Below are 9,136 nucleotides of genomic sequence, written 5' to 3'. Positions count from 1 at the left end.
CACACACACACACACACACACACACACACCACACAGTGGAATTGGACACTGAGCAGCTGAGTACACTAGCTTGTGTCTTTGTTGACTTCAGAATGTTTGACACACAGGTAACAGTTGCATAACACATGTATTGATAGAGTGTGCCAGGAGACAGTCTTGCCATATTTGAAGGCTGAAGATGCTAATGTCGGAAATGTACAACTTACACTCTCCTGAATGCTCCACCATGACCCTCCTCCCCCGTCCCCTGAACCTTTCACTCTGCAATGCAGGCAGGGGCACAGGCACTGGGGAAGGGCAGCTTTTCCTGCCCTCTTAAGTTCACCTGCTGGAAGCCTAAGAATTCAGCTAACAAAAAGCAGGCTGGCAGGTGTACGGGCACACGGTTTTATTATTTACGTGCATGAGCATGCATAGAAAAGCAGTAAAAGTCTGGGGGGCATTGAGGGTTGGGGGCCTTTTATTCCCTTTTAACAGGGGGGGAAGTTTGGAGCTGAGGGATGAGAAACAGAGGAGTAAGTCTCGAGAGAGGGTGAGATGGGGAGTGCATTAGGTCTGTTGTGGGGCTCATTCGGCTTGAACCCCCTCATCCCTTCACTCTTCAGGATGTATGTGTTTGCGATCTGTCACAGAGAGGAATGTGGCCTTCTGGGCTGCACTCTGGTGTAGCCTCCCTCTGCTTCAGGCATCGCTGAGGGGTCGTGTCTGAGTCGCTGACCCTGTGTGAGGTTCCCGAGGCTTGTTCCTTCTTAAGGACAGATGTGGCCCAGGGGACTGGATGTTAGAAATGTCAGTCAAGGATCAGCTGGAGTCCTGGGGTAAAAAACTGTATTCTTAGTGTGGGTAGATACCTGGAAGCTGTGCGCAGGCAGAGAAATACAGTGGTGGGCAGACAGAAGCCCAGAGCTGGCACCAGGAGCCATGTCTGCACCCCATGCTTGAAGGAACACTTAGAGACAGGGTCACTTATGGGGACTTGGGGGCGACTGTGACCTTGAAGGTGTACAGCCAGTTTGGGATCACCCTAGAACAGGAGGAAGATGCGTTGACAGACCCCAAGTAAGGATGAAGCCTCCTGAGCGCTGAGCAGGGAGGATGGGGGACAGGAAGGAGAGGTCTGAGGAAATGGGGGCAGCTCCAGCGATACGGAGACAGTGATAGTGCAGAGTATCAGTTGCCACCAGATAAGCACATGCTGAGCTTGGATGTTGGGCTGAGTATCCCCAGATGCTTGTGCGCCTCATCCTCGGGGTGTGTCTGTGATCTCTGATAATTTTACCCCCCACTCACAGATGATAGCGTTACCCAGAAACACCTGCAACCATGACCTGTCCGGGACACATGGTTAGGAAGAGGCATGGCAGCATTGAGACAGGTGTGTAGGCTCCGATGCTGGCCCTTGACCCTAGGAGACAGAGCTCCAGTACCCAGAGGAACAGAGTCCTAAGCCTTGGGCTTAGCACAGGCTTGGCACCCCTGGACCTCCCACATCAGTTCTGAAGAGGGGAGATGCAATTGCTTCCCGTTTACTCCCAGGGGTGAGGGATGAGTGAACAGATGGAACACGTGGAGGAAAATATGTTTGAAAAGGTCAAATAACTAAACAAAAAAACAAATTAATGTGTCTCTCACTGAGACAGGCTCCAGAGGCAGCCATCGGCCGACATACTCACCGGTCCTTAAATCTTACACATACATGTGCCGATGTAGGTTTGAGTGTGCAGGTGCAGCTGTACGTGTGTGCCCTTGCATGTGGAGGTCAGAAGAGAACTTCTACCAACCTTTCTGCATGGGTTCTGAGACTTGAACTCGGGTCCTCAGACTTTCAGAAGAAGCACGTCACCAACCGAGCCCTCTCCCTAATCCTCCTTTGTTAACTTCTTAGAAACCTCTGTCCCCTGGAGACTCAGGGTCCTTTGTCCCTGTCATATCACTCTCTAAAACTTTCCAGGCCGTTGGTGGGGGCCCCCCGTAATGCTTGGGATCTCCTCATTTCCCTGGCTGCCTCTCCAGGTTCACAAGGGCCAAGGCAGGCAAAGCTGCTGTTGGTAAAGCTTCTGCAGGTTTCTGTCCTTGGCCACAAGTGCCTGGGTCAATAAGAACTTGGACAAGGTAGTGAGAAAACTTTTCTTCCTCTACAGAGGCAACACCACCCTCTTGTACAGGCACCCTCCCTGGACAAAACACATTTGTGGTGTTTCACTGCCCCTCCATACAGTTCTGAGATGATTCATAGAACAGTGGAAAGGACAGCCCTCCATGGACCAGAGACCATCCCCTGATAGGGTGTCTGGCGTTCCACTGAAGGACATCCCCCTGTATCAAAGACATCCCGTCATTCTCAGCAGTTATGGTGACAGTCATCTAGGGGCTTGCCACCCTTCCACAATGGGCAATTGGTGGCACCTGGTAGCTGAAGGAAAGAACCAGAAGTAGAAGCCACTCTCTGTGGGTACAGCCCACCCTTACCTTTGCCTCTCCAACCTTCCACTTCTGTAGGGAGAAGATAGTACCCCCCCCACGCATGTACACAGACACACACACACAGACAGAGACACACATATAGACACACACATGCACACAGACACACACAGACAAACACACACATGTACACACACAGACACACAAACATAGTCGGACACACACACATACACACAAAGACACACACAGAGACCTCTTTCTCTCTGAGGTGGCCCTTGATAAACCTTGATAACTAATCCATTGCCAAAGAAAATGACCCTCACTCCCTCTTCTCCTCCTGGACTGCATGAGAAAAAAAAATGTACAAGAGGCAGGGAGGAAAGTTCATTTTATTCTATTCTTTAAGGCGGCAGAGAAAATGAAAAGACACAAAAAATTGAATTTGTCCATTAAGTTAAATCTTATATCCAATTAATTGAGTAAAATTAAAATTCCATGCCCAAACTCTGACTCTATTCAAGTCTGGGCTCAATGTCACCTTCTCGACAAGTCCTGCCCTGCCTGCCTTGTTTCTGAGTCCGCCCCACCATCCCTCACAAGCTTCTCACTCTTTCTCTTCCAGCACACAGATGGCTTGATGATGGTCTCTTATCCATTTGTAGCCTGTTAACTCTCTGGAGATGGAGACTTTAGTCTCTCTTGTTCAACATCTTATCCTCAGCACCTATGATGCCTGTCACATAATCGGCACTCAGTAAAGAGCTGCAGGGTGGATGGATGGATGAAAACCTCCTGGACCATTGATAGCCTTCCCTGCTTGATTGTCCGGCAAAACGTCAGGGTGTCCCACTTACATTAGCTAACCTCGGAGGGCACCTTCTATTTTTTCCCTTCCTTTAATACCCCCTTTAGCCTCTCACTTTGAAGATTGCTAAAGTCAGAGTGCAGGAGATGGGCATGGAAAGTTCCAGAGCTCTGACAAATGAATCAAAATGCTGGCGTCCCTTACACTGAGAGCTAAATGGATTGGTGCTCAAACGTTCCCAGATGAGAAGTTCAGGTTTCATGAGACCCGAGGCCTATACATTGTTAGGGAGAGAAACCACCTTTATTGGGGGGAAATATCCCCAGAAAAGTAGGTATGAATGTTTTACCCAGAATGAGGTATTACATCAAGTCTCTCACTGAGCCTGGTGACTCCAGATCCCTTTCCTTCAGCATCTCTCTAGGCAGTTAGCCAGAGGGCTTGCATAGATGTGTCTATTGTTTACAACCAGGTCCTGAGGACCACAGCTCTGTACTACCTAGGAGCTAGTTACAAATGCAGAATCCCAGGCCCCCCGCACTAGACCCACGAAGCCAAAGTCTGTCTTTGCAGTAAGGTCCTAGGGCCTGACTCCCACCATAGAACGACCAAGACCCAGAACCTCATGGAGCCTCAAGAACACCTAGCAAGTGATCTTGAACCCTCAAAGTCCAGAGAATTGCAGCTCTCTTACTTCCCCTTGTGGGTGAATCTGCCTCTATCTTCCTAGCTGCTATAGTCCTGCCTGCATGCCTCTAGGGCTACAGGCTGTTAGTTTGAAAGGCCCAGACTAGGGCAGTCTTGAGAACAAGTCAGGGCCAGTAAACAGAAGGGAGCAGTCTGCGTAGGGTCCCTGAAGCAATCAGGAAGGCGGGAGGTGGACAGAGACCACCTGTGCCCTCCCACATCCCCTCTGACTCGCGATTTTGGCATGCTTGCCTGAGGACTTTGTACAACGGCTGGACCGTCTCTCCAGCAAGAAGTGCTGTCAGCAATGCTCCCCTTGAATCTCTCAACTGAAAACTAAGGACATCTGGAGGAGTGGCTCGTGGTCTGCGTGGCTCAGGAGCTTCCCAGCAGATCAAGCTCCCAGGGCGGTGACTTTCATGAGAACATCTTGTCTCTTATTCTTCAATCCCCGCTGTAAGTAGTTCCTGGAGTCCTTTCCAAACAGCATTTGTGCAAACTCTCTAACTGAGGCTATGCCACTGGGGAATAACGCCTTGGTCTAGATGGAGAAAGGGTGGCAGCAGCTGGTATCCCAAGCTGCCTTTCCTACTAGGAACCACAGTAACATCTTCCAAATCAGGCCAGTTTGGACCAACTTGCCTCCTCATGGACCAGAAGCTGAGGATGGTTCTGGAACCTGGACCACCAGCTCTCAGAGCCCTGGCTTAGCAATGCCAGGGCTGACCAGGGGTTTCGCAGCCCAGTGTTAGGAGCTAAGTGCTTTGCTAGAGCTGTATGGTGGGAAGGTGGCTGTATAACATTTGGTAGCATCTCCAGCTTCTACTCACTGTCAACTCAATGTTTGCAGGTGTTGCCCCATGCCCTCGGGGTAAAAGACACACAAATGACCCCCAGTTGAGAACCCATGGGCCAGAACTTGCTACCTCCTGAGTAATAACAAACAAAATTCAGGCTCCCCATGATCCAGCTGCAGGAAAGAATGAAGCCCCTGGCTCAGCTCCACCCCTCTTGCCAGCTGCCCTGCCTGGCTTCCCAACCTCATCTTAAAACTCACTTGTCTGCGCTCTCTCCGCAAGACGGGGGCCCAGATTGTTTGCTGATGACTAGCTGGGGATCACATGAGCTTTTTGGTAACTTTAAGAGAAAGAAAAAGGAAACAAGGAAGGGGGAAAGGGAAGGAGGGAAGGAGAGAGAGAGAGAGAGAGAGAGAGAGAGAGAGAGAGAGAGAGAGAAAGGAGAGTCAGAGTCACAAACATCCTGCTGCTTCTCGGGATTGCAGGGTGCCCTCTTGTGGCCAGAGATGTGTCCTCTCTGGCTCACTTCCAAATTCCAGGCTTATCTGGAAAGGTCTGGAGGGGCGTGGGGAAGAAGGTATACACGTACCTTCTAGAAAACCTGTCCTCTTCTGTTTTTTTTTTTTTTTGTTGTTGTTGTTGTTGTTGTTGTTTTCCCCAAAGTGAGAAAAACTCAGCGGGCTCTTCCAAGGCTGCTTCTCAAAGAAGCACATTTGTGAGAGCATCCGAGAAAGGTTTCTCCTGCATGTTGTGTGTACATGTCTATGTTTGTGTGTAAACGCATGTTTCTTTATGCGAATCTGTGTGTACATGTTTGTGTCTTTCAAAGTCAGACCAGCAAGGAGAATGTCAATGCAGCAGCCTCTGGGAAGGGGTCACCTGCTATACCAGTCCTCAGGAAGAAGCCATAGGGCAGGCCAGGGCCAGGGACCTGTCCAGACACAGTGGGTTATCCTCAGGACTGGGAAAGAGGCAGTGGCTGTTTTTGATGGTCTTGGTCCTTCCTCAAGTGTCTCTGATCATCTGGATTTCATCTTCTTTTGATTCAGCCATTTTGTTGCTGGGTGGTCTCTAGAGAGAAGCAACCTCAGGGTCTAAATTTTCCAGGCTTCCTATACTTCCCCAGGGAAGGGACATGGAGGCTCACACCAATCCTTCTCCTGTAGGCAGTGGAGGGGGGAAGCCCGCAGGTGTGTGCACACAGCAGGTTTGTGCACACAGGAGAGAATGGAAAGCTCAGGAGCTGTTCAGGCTGGAAGGAGGAATGACTGGCTGCAAACCTTCAGGCTATGCAGGAACCGGTAAGATTGCTAGCGTGGATAATAAGAGAAATAGGGAATGCTGGCAGAGAGCAACCCAGGAGATGGTGCTAGTGGAAGTTCTCTGCATGTATTAGTAGAAGCTTGCATACATACCAAAACTATGGAGGAGACATTTGTGTGCCTGTGTGTAGGAGAGGGATAGAGATGGGGCACTTGGGACGGTTGGCCTCTGATCCCTGGGCCTCGTGCTGGAATTCCCCACAGGCTGAGGTCCCCAGTCATATGGAGGCGTGCCTGAGCTGGTTTCACAGTCTTCATCCTTCCTAGGCGGCTCACACAACTGCATAGGAGCTGTCCCGCCATCACAGAGTACTTGACAGAAATCAGCTTCAAGGGAGGGATGACTTATTTTGGCGCCCAGTGTCAGAAGCTCCATTCCTGGTCAGCTGGCCCAGTATTCTGGAGGACGTGTTAAGACAGCATATCGTGGCAGGGAGGATGTGGTAGAGCAAGCTTCTCCTGGGGGGGGGGCGGGGGCAGGAAACAAAGGAGTCACCGGAAGGGGCCAAGGCTCCACCATCCCCTTCCAGAGCGTGGCCCCACCTCTGCGGGCTAACTTCTTCCCACCAGGCTCCACCTCTTCTCGGGTCTTCTGTGCATGGACCTTGAGGTCCAAACTGTAACAGTCCCACAACTGGGAGGTCCAGGCGAGCTGCGGTGGGAGGCTTCCGTTTTTGCCTGTGTAGACTTCCTGCAATGCCGCTAGAGTGTCCCCACAGCAAGGCCACTGGCTTCCCCAGAGGGAAATGAGGGGCACAGAGAACTGTTCTCTTCCTAAAGACTTAGTTACTCATGTATTTACTGAGGATGTGCAGCTGTATGTGCCTGTCTGTACCCACACAGGCCAGTTTCTCTCCTAGTCTCTCTGCCTACTCTTTTAAGACAGGGTCTCTAGACAGGAAGTCGCCAACCCCAGAAATCTATCTCCCCCACCTTCCTTGGAGCTGGGGTTACGGGCAGCGTGAGGGGGATACCCGGCTCTGAACTCTGGTCCTTATGTTTGTTCAGGAAGTGCTTTTAACCGCTGAGTCATCTCAGCGCCATTCTTTAAGGTGTACAGTCACCCTCCACTCTGGCCTCGAGCCCTGGGCACATCCGCCCATCACACATGCCAGGCTCCCTGTAGCGCAGCACCTTTGCGCCAGCTGTGGGCATCCAGTGTAATCTTTCTTCTCGTATCCCCGCTTCTCCATTTGCTTCTCACCATTGCCTCCTTTCTCCTTCCAGAGGCGTCGGATTCCCTCGGAGAGCGGCTTAATTAATTGGAGCATTTGTTGCAGTTTACTTTCAGGTTCGTGTGATCATTTGTTTGATTTCCGCTTCCTCGGCACAAACACGAGCTTAGCGCCGGCGGAGAAAAGAAAGAAGGGAGGAAAAGATAGAGGGAGACAGAAGGGAAGAAAATTTTTGCATCAGCCACAGAGCTGGGCAGCCTTGGGTCCCACAGCCAAGTTCAGTCTTCCCAGAGTGAGCAGCCCCATGTCTCATGTGAAAGAAGGAAGGAGTGGGAAGGGCCCGGTCGGTCCCTGTTGAAATATCCGGGAAGATATACATCTGGCGGCGCCCACGCATACATAAAGAGGCGTATTAGCTCCCTGGTTCGCAGCGAAGAGCCCCAGTTGCTAATGGTGGTGTTGCTAGGCTGTTCTGTCGGGCATGATTTTCTGTTTCAATTATGGCAGTGTCGGTGATTTAGCAGCCAGGCTGGCGCAGAGTCGCTCCTGAGAGGTTGGTTCTAACTGCCAATAGGAAAAAGACTGCCTGGGTTTCCTACCTCAATCTCCTGCTCTCCCTCCCTCCCTCCCTCTCTCCTCCTCATTACCTCTCTATCTTCCGGCTCACTTTCTCTTCCCACTCCTGACTCCCACTCCGACTCCAGGTCTCTGCACACCAGTCCGCTTTTCTTGTCCATTCAGACGCCCTGGTTTATGTTCTGACCCAAGCCTCACTGTGGGTGGACTGGGTTTTGGGGGTTGTGATGGCTATCCTTGATTGTCAACTTGACTACATCTGGATTTAACTAAAAATCCAAGTTTTGGGGCATACCTGGGAGGATTTTTTTTTTTTTCTAATTGGATCGTTTGAGGTAGGAAGACACACCTTAAATCCATATTATTTGATGTCATTTGACCCATCCTAAATCTAGGCCACACCTGCCTGGGGCAGGCTGTATAAGGGACAGGGAGGAAAAGCTCTTTAGCTTTTGTCTGCTTGTCCTTGCTCTAGCTTCACTGGTACCAGAGGCAACTTCTTCAGGTGTCATCTCATGTACAGAACTTTCCATTTGGAGACAGCCATTGTTGGGCTAGCTGGACCACAACCTGTAAGCCGCTGTAATAAATCCCCTTAGTATAGATATAGATATAGATATAGATTCATTCTACCAGTTCTGTTCCTCTAGAGAACCCCAATACAGGGGTTTGTGGAAGAATCTGGTAAACACTGGAGATTCACTGTTGGTCTAGAGCAGGACTTTTTATTCATATTTTATCTCTGCAAATAAGTGCCCAAGGAAAATCAACTTAAAGGGACAAAGGCTTGTGGCGTTCTGACCTTAGTGGCTTTGATTCTTGGTCACTTGACTCTGTTGCTTCTGCTCAGCATGGTGAGACAGGACATCACAGGGTGTATGTGGTGGGACCAGGTGGCTCACTTCATGGTTTGCAGAAGGCAGAGAGAAAAGCAGAGAGAGGGAGACAGGAAGGGTACAGGATCAGACAGAGGTTTCAGACATGCCCCATGACCTGCTTCCTCCAGGGAGGAATCCCCTCTGCAAGCTGAGGCTATCAATGGGCCCATCAATGGATGGGGTTAATGTCCTCATGGTCCAATCAACATTGCCACCATTTGAGATCAAAAGATTTCAACCACGATCCTTTGTAGAGACAGTTGATAGCCAGGCCACACCATGAGCTGGACTAGCCTACAGAACATATTATCATTGACATTACCCTGTAGAGAGCAACCATCGCATCAGGCAGTACTTAGGCTTCCTGCCAGATGGTCCCAGGGCAGTTTCATTGCAGCCTTGCAGAGCCCTGGTGCCTGCTAGTCTTTTTTTTTTTTTTTTTTTTTTTAGAAGACGGCATACGAGATTAAGCATG

The sequence above is a fragment of the Microtus ochrogaster genome, unplaced genomic scaffold (genome assembly GCF_000317375.1).
Source record: "Microtus ochrogaster isolate Prairie Vole_2 unplaced genomic scaffold, MicOch1.0 UNK1, whole genome shotgun sequence".
NCBI lineage: Eukaryota > Metazoa > Chordata > Mammalia > Rodentia > Cricetidae > Microtus > Microtus ochrogaster.
This window is presented reverse-complemented; position numbering follows the sequence as displayed.